The 13,825-nt window shown below is 41.6% G+C and overlaps 1 long non-coding RNA gene across 1 annotated transcript in view; it reads left to right on the top strand.

Moving 5' to 3' along the window:
* Window positions 1-10,206, top strand: part of LOC103096702 (uncharacterized) — a 62,104-nt gene extending 51,898 nt beyond the window's left edge. The window contains exons 5-6 of the long non-coding RNA XR_008914958.1: window positions 7,463-7,548; window positions 8,173-10,206. This is a non-coding gene — a long non-coding RNA (uncharacterized LOC103096702). The remainder of the gene's footprint in view (window positions 1-7,462; window positions 7,549-8,172) is intronic.
* Window positions 10,207-13,825: the final 3,619 nt, after the last annotated feature.

The raw sequence follows: 13,825 nt of genomic DNA, 5'->3' as shown, positions 1-13,825 counted from the left end.
CTGGAATTAGCAGTAGTCCTGCTTCAGCAGAGGTGAGTGTGCTGGCTATTATAAAGGCACTTCTTGTTTGTCTGCTCAGTCCTGAAATCCTGTCAGTGAGGAGAAGTGATAATAACATGCTATTAAGTTCTTTCTGGGTAACATAATTCAAGCACTGGGAGGCAGTTTGGTCATTTCTGTCTTTGAAAAGCGTAGAATAATTTCTAGTGTCATTATCTTCCATTTTAAAGAGCCAATCCTAAATACACACACACACACACACACACACACACACACACATACACCCATACACATAGGGTATCTAAAAATACACATAATATACATATATGTATATATTAATGTACCAATCATATATGGTATGTGCATTATATACATATAATAGACTATAGTGTAGATACTATATAATGTGTGTAATTATATGTGTATTGTTATATATATATACACAATGTATATATATACTGTAGCAGTCCAGCCCATAGACACTATGGGGAAACAAGGAATGTGAGTGAGCACATAGCCATCCTGTGCATGGCAATAAATTTTATTGCCAGCGTGGCTGAAGTTTAGGCGCGAAACCTGGCTTTCCTTTGTCTCACTCTCCCGGGGATAATAACCCCACCTTCACCTTGTCATAAGTTGCATTATCCAATGGGAATACCCCAGGTAACTCATCCATATGTATTGAGGTATCATATAACTGTTCAATATGTATTGAGCTGTCAAGACTATAAATAAATGAGCCCCAGTAAGCTCCGCCCACTTGAAGAGCATTCCCAGGTTTGGCAAGGGGCATCTTCTCCCCTGCCTGTCTCTCTCTCTCTCTTCTCTATCTTTCTCACTAAGGCCTGGTCTTTAGGCCAGGCCTGCCTTACTTCCTCTCTTTCTCCTAATGCTACCTAGCTTTATCTACCTCCTTCAGTTTCTGATCTCCTTTCCATCTGAGCTAGCATTATCCTCTGACCAGTATGGTGTTAAGTTGAGATCATTGGGTGGTTTTAGCCTGAATAATTACACTCAGTGGTCGGAGCTTAGCTGTGGCTCATACAAATAATATTTGTCTACTGACTCGGTTATTCACATCTCTAAAGTCGGCTCGTTCACGCCCTTCGCGGGATCAGAACTTCTACTCTATCTCTATCCTCTCTTTCTCACCTTTACAGCCTCTCGCAGGCCGGGAGGCCATATATACTATACATAATATATAGTATATACATGTTAATATATTATGTATGTGGGAATAAATTCATATATATGGTCCATTGTGCATATAGATATACATTAATGCTGATATAAAAATGCACACAAGCATTTGTGCTTATACATTTACTGGCACATTATACACATAAATGAGGGCAAAGGTATGACTATAAATTGATATTTATATGGCAGCAGCAAAACACAGTGGAAAGAGGCTCTTGAGTCATGGGAACTGGGTTTAATTTTTACATCTGACATTTCCTATCTGTGTGACTTTGGGCAAGGGACTCAATCTCTCCAAGTCTTGGGTCCCCATTCATAAAGAATATGTAAGGAGTTCTTACTTTGAGATTTTAAAAAAAATACACTTTTAAATATACATAGTGGTTTTGTTTGAAATCCAATGTATTTTACTGCATTCATTTAGAAACATTACTATGGAGGAGGGTGGAGTCAAGATGGCAGCTTAGGAGCAGCAATAGTTTAGACCTCTGAAAACCCTTCCTTAATGATCACAAACTAAATGCTACTAGGGGACTGAAAATCAAACCTAACAACAAGACAGAGCTGGAGAACCCTCCTGCTGGATTCAATTCAAAAGGTACGCCCCCCAAAAGCCAGAATCTGAGAAGACTCAGGTTTAGGGGGAAGGCAGAGGGAAGGTCCCAGGACCCCTCTCCTTCCCCCCCACCTAGAGTGCTGAGCCTCCAGCAGCAGCAGGAACCTCTGGGAGGGCAAAGGCGCTGGTCTAGAGGGTGTACCTTGCAGGCAGGGCTGTGCCAGGCTCAAAGCATTGAACACAGGTGGCGGGAAAGCAACTGGAGAGGGAGTGAAGAGCTGGAAGCCTGGACAGAGCTAAGAAGACCCTCCATATTGCTCCAGCCTTTCAGGAGGTTTTGGCCTCAGAGCACATCCAACCCAGCTGAACTTAATACCATCAAAAGTCTTCAGAGATCAGGGAAGCCCAAGATCCACCACCCCTCCCTCACTGACTGCTGGACGTTAATCCAAACAAAAGCCTCCAGAGAACAGGGAAGCTCAAACTCCAACACTCCTCCCCCAGAGACTGAACTGAGAGATCTGACAAAGCTTCAAGAGGGGAGACTGACAGAAAGTTTCAAAACCAAAACAATGAGAGGAACAAGAGCACAGACAAATATGGAGAGCAAAGAAGGGAGTAAATATGAGCAAACAACAGAAAAAGAAGAAAGAAATTACAATTGACAGCTTCTGCACAGGCAACGAACCAAGAACAAATGGAGCACAGGAGGACGCAAGCAATAAAACAAATCCCAGCAAATTGGATACAGGATTTGGATGAACTCAAAATGCAATTCAAAACACAATTAAGAGAGGCTGAAGACAATTGGGAAAAGAATTTTAAAACTAAGATGAGTCATCTGGAAACAGAAACTATTGTCTTGAAAGCCAAAATCAACCAGCTTGAAACTGAGGCAGAGGAAATGAAAGATGAGGCAAGAAGTTGAAAGATGAGGCAAAGAAGATGAAAGATGAGGCAAATGAGATGAGAGATGAGGTAAATAAAATGAAAGATGACCTCCAAAGAAAATCAGACCAGAAGGAAAAGGATGACCAAAAGGCCAGGGATGAAATCCAGTCTTTAAGAACCAGAATACAACAACTAGAATTAAGTGACATATCCAGGGAAATTATGAAAAAAAAATGCAAAGGAAGGAGGACTTGCAGTCCCAGATCTCAAACTATACTATACAGCAGTGGTCATCAAAACAATTTGGTACTGGCTATGAGACAGAAAGGAGGATCAGTGGAATAGACTAGGGGTAAATGACCTCAGCAAGACAGTCTATGATAAGCCCAAAGATCCTAGTTTTGGGGACCAAAACCCACTATTTGATAAAAACTGCTGGGAAAATTATAAGACAGTATGGGAAAGATTAGGTTTGGCAGAGAAATGCAAATCAAAACAACTCTGAGGTATTACTTCACACCTAGCAGATTGGCTAATATGACAGCAAAGGAAAGTAATGAATGTTGAATGGAGGAATGGCAAAGTTGGGACATTAATGCATTGCTGGTGGAGTTGTGAATTGATCCAACCATTCTGGAGGGCAATTTGGAACTATGCCCAAAGGGCACTAAAAGACTGTCTGCCCTTTGATCCAGCCATAGCACTGCTGGGTTTGTACCCCAAAGAGATCATAAGGAAAAAGACTTGTATAAGAATAGTCATAGCTGCGCTATTTGTGGTGGCCAAAAATTGGAAAATGAAGGGATGCCCATCAATTGGGGAATGGCTAAGCAAATTGTGGTATATGTTGGTGATGGAATACTATTGTGCTCAAAGGAATAATAAAGTAGAGGAATTCCATGGGGACTGGAACAATCTCCAGGAATTGATGCAGAGTGAGAGGAGCAGAACCAGGAAAACGTTGTACACAGAGACTGATACACTGTGGTGCAATCGAAAGTAATGGACTTCTCCATTAGTGGCAATGCAGTGATCCTGAACAACTACAAGGAATCTATGAGAAATCTACGAGAAAAACCACTATCCACATTCAGAGGAAAAACTGTGGGAGTAAAAACACCGAAGGAAAACAACTGCTTGAATACATGGATCAAGAGGGATATGGTTGGGGATGTAGACTCTAAATGAACATCCTAGTGCAAACATCAACAACATGGCAATAGGTTCTGATCAAGGACACAAGTAATACCCAATGAAATTGCACGTGGGCTGTGAGAAGAGTGGGTGGAGGGGAGGGAGGGAAATAATGTAATTATTGTAACCAAGGAATAATGTTCTAAATTGACTAAATAAACTTATTCAAATGAAAAAAAAGAAACAATACTCTGAGAAGGGGTCCCTAGGCTTTATTAGAATGCTGAACTAATCGATGATACACAAAAAAGGTTGAGAACCCCTGGGCTAGATAATTTCAAGGGTCCCTTCTTCCAGCTCTAAATCAAATATGTGTGAACATGTCTATGTGTACATGTGTATGAATATATAAGCATATGCATACCTATATAGATACACAAAAGACAATTTGGTACATAGAATGCTGGACCTGGAATCTGCAGGATCTAAGTTCAATTCCCAGCTTGTATGGCAGAAGTCAAGTCTCTTAACTTCTATTTGCCTCAGTTTCCTTAGGTATAAAATGGAAATAAACATTAGTACTAAGCTCACAGGACTGTAGTGAGGATCAGATGGGATAATATGTTTAAAGGGCTTTGCACGCCTTAAAGTACTATGTAAGTGTTAGCTATTCATGGTGACAATAATAATAATAAAAATAAATAGAAATCCATATGTTAAAAATCTGTGTCCTATACAAATTCTCTGGCACTTGAAACTTGGAACTTGGTGGGACTAATGTTATAAAGGAATTGAACTAAATTTTGAGCCTAACCCATCTGTTCTCCCCAGAGATGTGGGGAAGGGAATCATAATCCCCAGTTGTCAGGCCCCCAGTTTATATGTTTTTTTTTATTTTTTTGTCATTGTCCAGGCTTTTTTAAAGTAGTGTCAGATCCTTCATGACCCCATTTGGAGTTTTCTTCACAAAGATATCAGAGTATTTATTGGGCCTTTTCCTTCTCAAGCTTATTTTACATATGAGGAAACTGAGGCAAACAGGGTGAAATGACTTGCCCAGGGTCACATAGTTAGGAAGTATCTGAGGCCAGATTTTAATTCAGGAAGATGAATGTCCCTGACTCCAGTCCCAGCACTCCATCTGCTATGCCACCTAGCTGTTTTTTGCTATACCTTTGAGGTAAATATTCCTTTGGAAAAGCTAAAAAAACCAAAGGATTCTTTTCCCAAAAAAGATATGAGTTTTTAGGGATTATATATATATATATATATATATATATATATATATATATATATATATATATGTATCATTTTATTCAGAGGAGCTGTGGTATTATGGAGAGGGAACCAGTTTTGGGGTCTGATGACTAGGATTGGTGCCCTGGTTCTGCCTTGTGGTAGCTTTGGGACCTCTGGGAAATCACTAAATTCTGTGATACTATTTCTTTGTTTGTAGAATGGATATAATAATACTTGTACTACATACCCCAGGGGCTGTTGTGAGGATTAAAGGAGATAATGTGTTCAAACTGCAAAGAACCATCTAAGCATTCTCTATTACTATTGTTGTTATTACTCTGTATCTTTCACTTAGCAGACTCTACATGCTCCATTTTTGCTCAACATAACTAAAGCTATAATAGCTAACATTTATATAGCATTTACTATGTGCCAGCACTGTATTATAAGCTTTACAATTATTATCTCATTTAATCCTCACAACTCTGGGAGGTAGATGCTATTACTATCCCCATTTTATTGTTGTTTCATCATTTTCAGTCACACCTACTCTTCGTGACAGTTTTGGGGGTTTTCTTGGTAAATATACTGGGATGGTTTGCCATTTTCTTCTCCAGTTCATTTTACAGATGAGGAAATGAAGGCAAACACAGTGAAATGACTTGTCCAGGGTCACACAGGTAGGACCACATTTGAACTTAGGACTTCCTTACTACAGGCTCAGTCCTCTATCGACTGTATTGCCTAGTGGCTGCCACCTTTACCAATTCTGATAATAATAACCCAAAAAGTCATTACACTGATAAAGAATGCAGGAAAATCGGTGGAGAGTTCGCTTCAAATTTCTTAGGCATGCAGTGTCAGTTCATAATAACAAGGCTACATGGGGCAGTTAGATGACTCAATGGATTGAGAGACAGATCTAGAGGCAGGAGGTCCTGGATTCAAATCTAGCCTCAGATACTTCTTAGCTTTGTGACCCTGGGCAAGTCACTTAACCTCCATTGCCCAGCCCTTACCACTCTTCTGCCTTGGAACCAATATACAGTATTGACTCTAAGATGGAAGGTAAGGGTTTAAAAAAAAAAACAAAGTTTCATACATATAACAAAAAGCTCTATCCACATCTTCTCTTTCTCTATTGTTCCTGATGGATTCTCTTCTCATGCCTTTAAAAACCCCAGGGAGAGGGCATTAATCGCTCTTCCTAACATCTTGAAACGCTGATCCCTGATTAATTCAGGCAACGAATGTATGTCTATGGTACTGTGTCATCTCTCTTATTTAACACTGTGTCCATAATTGAAGGAGTTTCTTCACCTATCTCTGATAAAGAACAATAGTCATGGAATCCCCTGTTAAAGATGGATTCATTAAACCACAATCATCCTTTAATAATAATGGGTCATCTTCCAGTTTGACCTCTTCCTCTCAGCTCATGTAACCCCTGATTGCCCTTTGTCTAGTTTAACGTATTTTAGTTTTCTTCTTTCTGGACCCCTGACTACAGCACTGACACATCCCAGCTGATCCTCAACTCTGCTTTTAGTGGGTTTTTTCTTGCCTCACTCCCCAGTGCTTTGATGTCCCCATATCCCTCTTCCTGTATCCCCTTGTCTGACCACCTTTAGAACTGTAGTTATCTTCTCACCCAAGAACTTTATTTCTCCTTTTAAAATCTATAAATCTTTTAAATCTATAACTTTTATTGACATCCTTTGTTTTTACAACCCCTTTATTTCTATTTATCCCTTCTCCTTCCCCATTTGTGAGCTGTACATTTTATACAGAGGACTTCCTCAGATAATGCATAGAGCCTCCCTGCTTGCTCGTGGCCATATAATGGCCACACAATTCATTGCTGAAGATTTATCAATTTGTCATTCATAGGAAACCCTAAGTTGTCCCTTGGTTCTTCCTCCCCGTACCCTTACCTAATTCAGGGGTCCCCAATGCTGATCAGTTTTGTAAAAGCAGCAGGTTTGGGGCAGCTATGTGGTAGAGAGTCAGGTAGAGATGAAAGGTCCTGGATTCAAATTTAACCTCATCAGCTTCTTAGCTGTCTGAATTTGGGCAAGTCTCTTCACTCCAGTTGTCTAATCCTTATTGATAGTATTCAGTCTAAAGCAGAAGGTAAACGCTTAAAAAAAAAAAGACAACCAATTTGTTCTTCCTTTAGCTGGTCAGTTTGGTAAATAGTGTCAGCTTGGTAGAGTAGTGGATAAAGAATTGAGCCTAAAGTCAGGAAGACTCAAGTTCAAATCTACCCTCAGACACTAGTTGTGTGACCCTGGGCAAGCATTTTACCCTGTTTTCCTCAGTTTCCTCGTATATAAAATGAGCTGGAGAAAGAAATGGCAAATGACTCTAGTATTTTTGCTAAGAAAACTCTAGATGGGGTGACAAAGATTCAGAAATGACAAAAATGTTCAATTTCTCTAGAAACTTCTGATGAAAAAGTTAGAGTAGAGGAAGAACTGGTGCTCTTTGTCCTCAACCCTGAGCATCATGGTGACTGGAGCAGCTGGGTGAGTTTAGGCCTAGACCTGTGACTTTGTTTTCTGCTTTACTGTTTTCTTTCCTGAATAAATGATAAATGAAGCCCTAAAGATGGACATATCCAGATCTGGAGGTACCTCGTGAGAATAAGAAATCTTGATGCCCTGGGTCCATCTCCTCACTGGTGAGGATGTTATAGCAAGGAATCTCATTGACACCCAGGATCACTGAAAAAAGCAGGTGTATAGATAACCCCAGGCTTGGCCTAGAGTAAGCTCCGAATAGTCATAGGACCAAACTTATGTAAGGTCCTAGATGTGCTGAGGCTATGGATAAGGGGAGGGAGCAATAAGCAGGACTGAAGACAGCTGACTATCCTTGTTTACAGAACAGAGAAAAAGTAGGAGGGACAGAAAGCCTGCACCCAGACATACAAAGGTGGGGGCAAAGGAAAGGGTAAGTCAGAGAGGGGCAGTCAAGGGCTTTAGGGAGTAAGGAAAAAGAGAGAGATAAGAAGGGGAGGGGGGCATCAGAGATGGGGTGTCTGTGAGCAAGGACAAGGCAGGAAAAGGAAGGAGAGAGTGGGAGTAGGGAAGAGGGGAAATACAGAAAAAAAGGACAAGACTTAACAGTCTGAAATTATGCCTCTACAGTGATACTAAGGGAGTTTTGTCTCCAGTTTCTCTGGAGAGCCACTGTCAGAAGGATGAGCCCATACCCTGCCCTGGATTTGCAGAAGATACAGACACAGCTGTTTGTGTAAGGTATGTGTATGTTCACAGGGCTTGAGAGAAAGCATAGCTCTGGAATCTTGATCCCTCTCTCAAAGAGAGACCTTGATTCCTGCCTCGAAGGAAACAGGAGATTGGGGCCTTGAGACTGGCTACTCTGCTCTCCTTAGAAAGGTGGTGCCACGCTAGAATTATATCCCCTCCCCTACTTTAGTACTTTAGTATTGTTATTCTAGAGGAAGTTAATTTGGGGGTTCAAATAACTTTCCTGCCTTTATCCCTTAAAAGGGAAAATGTTCCAAGCTATATTAGAAAGCTTGATTCCTTATCACCAAATACTAGTCAAAAAAAGTCCATCAGAAATAGGGAATAAACTCATTTTTCTAAGCTAAATTTGCTAGTAAACAAAAATCATAGAGGTTTTGTAGATTAGAATACACAGAGTAAGTGAACTCTCCTGCTGATAGTGATACATCTCTTATCCAAGGAGACATTTCCTGAACTCTCCAGGGAGACAAACTGAAAATCAGGGACATATCAAAGCATTGGTTCTTCTATATATCTATTGCTTCCCAAAGTCTTTTCTTTCCCTCCACGAGTCTTTGTGTGGAGATAAAGATAAATCCCCTCCAAGGGTCTCTCAAAACAGAAATGTTCCTCCTGTCCAGACTTAGCCTATCTTGCAGGCAGAAAGTGCCAAGAGATCATTCTCTCCACCAATGAAGAGAGCCTTGTCAACCTGGAAAAACACAGAACTACTAAAGTAGTCAGAAAAATCAAGTCTTTAATCAGGAAAGAGATGGGTCCATAATAATCAGCTGATACACAGAGCCAAGCAACAAATACCACACAGAGTCAAAACCCTGGGGCTCTGGGGACAGTATCTCTGGAAGATCAATGTACTAGAAAATTCTCCAAAGAATAATAAAACTTGGGGATCTTGTATATCTTTCAGGGAACTCAGGACATCAAATCAACACTGACAGGTTGTAAGCAGGCTTGGGAAAGAAGCTGTAGCCAGGGGATAGGGTATCTGGGAGTGCTCTACTACAGTGACTGGTTCCTGCACAGATGTTGCTCTTCTTGGGAATGGATCTCTTAAGGGTGGGGGGAGACTTCTAAGACTAAAAGGGTACTTAACATTTGATTCAATCTGCTAGCCTCACCTAAACTGGGATCATCAAGTACTTTAAGGTCTATAATTCAGTCTGAAATGTGTGAGTCTGGGACTTCCCTCTAGTCAAATTCTCCTGGGACCCCAGCAAATTCAGGGCTCCCCAAAAACCCAGTTGACAGTCTTATGCAAATATATGGCTTGACCCTTTCTTCAATGTAGTGTAGAACCAAGGTGAAATGTGGCAATTCCTATCAAGCTGTCCTATTAACTGCTTTCTATTTATGATGACTTCCTGGCAGATTATATATCAGTAGTTATAAATGACATATATTACTGATTACTTAATTAAGTATTGTCATTGTGTACTATGAGTCTTCTGTGTTTTTTTTAATTTCTTTTTTGTGTATAAGAAATAAATAGCTGTCCCATACCTGATACATACTATATGTTGAGTACTTTTCTATGTCACACTTTTGGGAAGACATTGTATCTGAGCTAAAACCCAAACTTTAAGTAAATTATCTCAGGGCATTGAAGAAGGAGTTTAGTGAGCTGAAGAATGATCCTTTTCAAGGAGTCTGACCCCTCTTCTATATGGCCAGATTTACCTAGGACTGATGCCCCTAATGACTACATGCAAAGGTCTAGAGAAGAGAACTTTGTAGTGGAGGAGAGAAGTCATAGTGGTTATTATCATTAGATTTGCTCTAAGGAGACTTTTTTAAAAGAGGAAAAAAGGCAGTTCAGTAAAACTACCCCTTATATCAAACCAAATCTCATAGTATATACAATGTTCAGCATCCATCGTTTTCCATTTATGCAAAGCAGTGAGGGAGGCATATTTTCTCACCTCTGGGGACACTGTTGATTATTATTATTATTATTACAGTTGGTTTGCCAGAAGTGTGCTGGGTTTAGGTGTGCTCATTCTTTACATTTATATTGTTACAGAGATTGTTTCACTCCCTTTGGACCTTACTCCCTTTGAATCTGGTTTCAAGTATCATCATTTAGAATTTTGCTAAAGACAGATTTAAGAAGCTTGGGAGAGGAGCCATTGTTAAATTTTCAGTGTATCCATTCATTTAAACCTTTGATATCAGCAACTGGAACATATCAAGTTTGATTTATTGTTTTGTTGATTGTCACTCTAGACTTTAAAAAGTTTTAATAATGTAGATTAAACTTAAAAGCAAGTGTGCATACATCACACCCCCTTTGCCCCTCCCAACAAAAAGCGTGTTTGTTAAACATTTAGCCCTCCAGTGTTGTTGTTCACTCTTTTCAGACTTGTTCAATGTTTCATGACCCCATTTAGAGTTTTCTTGGCATATGGATTGGGATGGTTTGCCATTTCCTTTCCCAGCTCATTTTTCAGATGAGGAAACTGAGGCCAATAGGGTTGTTACATGCCCAGGGTCACACAGTAAGTGTCTGAGGCTAGCTTTGAACACAGTTCTTCCTGACTCTAGACCCAATACTATCCAAAGTGCCATCTAGTTGCCTTTTTGGAATCTGTTAAGTCTGTGATTCTGAGCAAATCACTTTATTAATCCACTAGAGAAGGAAATGACAAACCACTACAGTATCTTTGCCAAGAAAACTTCACAGACACAAAGAATTTGACACAACTAAATAATAGCAAAAAAGGGAACCTCATCATAACCTTACAGATGATAAAACTAATACCAAAAAAAATTAAACAATTTGCAGAATTAAAACCCAGGTCTTTCTGATCCCAAGCCCCAGTACTTCATCTGCTAACCCATGATCCTAGGAACTGAAATTTTAGCAATGAAAAATTAATGGGACTGAGGAACTATTGGTGAATGTGCTCTCTCTCTCTCTCTCTCTCTCTCTCTTTCTCTCTCTCTCTCTCTCTCTCTCTCTTTCTCTCTCTCTCTCTCTCCCTCCCTCATCTGTCTCTGTGTCTTTCTCTGTCTGTCATATTTCTCCTTTATGATAAAAATTTTGGAGCTTTGGTTAGGATGCTGGCTCTGCTCCACCAAACCTGTGTGATCTAAGCCTTTGGCTTCCTCAGTTGTAAAATGAAGAAGCCATAATCAATGATCCTTGAGGTTCCTTCTACTTCCCCAGGCTGAATTGCTGAAATGCTGTGGGATGACTCAAGTTGGCTTTTCCAGGAATACTTGAGAAAGCATTAGAAAGCCCATAACCATGTCTCAGCCTGAAATAACTTTTCTTGCCAATAGCTTCCTCATAGACAGCTAAATAGCTCAATGGATAGAGTACTGGGCCTGGAGTTCAAATTTGGCCTCACTAGCGGTGTGTGTCTTTGGGCAAGTCTCTTAACCTCTTTGTCTTAATCCACTGAAGTAAAAAATCATTCTAGTATTTTTGTCAAGAATATTCCGTGGTCCACAGGGTCGCAAAGAGTGGTATGGAAATAAAACACACAAGCCTTCATTTTCCTGAAAACAGTCCCAGCATCCTCACAGGGGGCAGCATTGCTCACTCAGTTGCTCAGGTCAACTTCTCTCCGAGACCTGGAACCAAAAGGCAGACCCACAAAGGGCCAGTGTCTATCTACCACTTACCTCTCGCTGGCATCTCCCCTCTACAAGGAGAAGTTTCTGGAGCTTGCTTCCAGAGATGAGTAGGGATAGCACACCGCCCAGAGAAAGAGATAGACGGCTCCTGACGCAAGTCCTACAGTGCGTGTGCATAAGAACGACTAAGAACGACTTTGAGGGAACGGGCTGTGCACTTCGGCAGGTGCCCCAAAGCCACTGCTGCCTTGGGTCTCTACCGGGGATGGGTGTGAGAGGGGCAGGAGAAGGGAGGGGTAGGTATATACTCCCTATTTCAGATAGCCTGTACTAGTTGGCCCAAGAGGAGAGGCCCTTGCTCTCTGCAAATGAAGGTCACAAATAGCATTTGCCAGAAACCAGCGAGGGCAGTGTGTGTGTGTGTGTGGTCACGGATCATTACCCTAACCCCGCTCCCGGGAGCAGCCTTCCCTCGCCCCTCGCCCCTCCCCTGGAGACGTGAGTGACAGGGCTAGGCTGAGCCCGCTTCAACATTGCTCTCCCGGCCTGCCAAAGAAAAATGCAAGGAGCGAGAGGCAACAGCGGCAGCGATGGCCCAGAGCTGGCCTCTATGTGCGTTCTGTTCTGTACTGTTCCGTTCCGGATGGACTCCCTCGCCTGGCACAGCCTCTCCAGACCCAGAAATGTGCAGCCTGGGATGCATTGTTATTTCCTTTTGCTCACGTTTCTGTCGAGTGCCTGCTTCTGAGCATGCAGTTAATGGCATGTTTTCAACCAGTAATAGCCCCCAGGAAGGAAAAAAAACGCAGAAGCTTCTTAACAGATGTAACTTCAGCACCACACTGATAAAGCAGGCTTGAAATGGACAGCTGGCTTCCTCTGAATGTCCCCCCCAAAATCCATCACAACAACTGGATTTGGGAATCATTCACGTCATTACCTATTTAACACAGGGGGAAAAAAGCAAAAACAAAAAACAAAAAACAAAAAAACAACCAGCCAATGTCCATTTAGTCAATTGGTGAGGGGCCCTCACAGTCCCCAACAATGAAATACAGGTTCCATGGCCATTTTCCCTTTGGAGCTTCCATTTTTTTTAATAGGTGAAGACCATGGGAACCATCTCTTTTGGTCCCTCCTTCTACCCCCCCTCTTAATTTCCCAGGTAGTCTACATGCTCCCAAGGCTTCTGAGCTAATTTCTTTCAGTCATTTAGGCAGTTGTCCCTATATATCAGGTAGCACAAGGTAGGCTCTGGGATCACTTGCACCACTAAAACTGGCAGCTTAGTCTTCAGAGAGTGCCTAGATATTTATCTCCTGAGGGTTCTGAGGGTAACCTGTTGGGTTTTTATAATTCACCCAAATTTTATTTTATTTTATTATAAAGATTTTTTATCATGAACCTCAACCTTGGATCCCACCACTGATTATCAGTTGATATCAAATAGCAAAGCAAGTTTAATTAGCTTTTAGAAACATATTTACTAAGCAAGTAAAGTATAGATGTAGTAAAAACGATCAGTATGGATTGAAAGCCATACCTATAGATGGGAGGTCCTGGGTTCAAATCTGTTCTCATGTACTTCCTAGCTGTCTGACCCTGGACAAGTCACTTAACCTTCATTGCCTAGTCCTGTGATGGCAAACCTATAACACGTGTGTCAGCACATCTTGGGCCAGGGAGCAACCAGAGGAGCCTCATGGTCCCAACTCTGGCCATGGCCATGCCCCAGCTGGTTGGGGGGAAGGCTGTTCCACCCACTTGGCAATGGGGACAGGGGAGCTGAGTGGGGCCAGCAGGGCCAGAAGAGGGGTGTGCCAGACTGCTGGGGCTCCTAGGACTGGGGGGTGGGAGTGGGAGGGAGGGCAGGGAGGAGGAGTAGGCCTTCGGAAGGAGTGCATAGAGACAGGAAGGCTGGGAAGGGGTGGGGTGGGGCTGAGCCAGG

Source organism: Monodelphis domestica, chromosome 1 (genome assembly GCF_027887165.1).
Source record: "Monodelphis domestica isolate mMonDom1 chromosome 1, mMonDom1.pri, whole genome shotgun sequence".
NCBI lineage: Eukaryota > Metazoa > Chordata > Mammalia > Didelphimorphia > Didelphidae > Monodelphis > Monodelphis domestica.
This window is presented reverse-complemented; position numbering and strand designations above follow the sequence as displayed.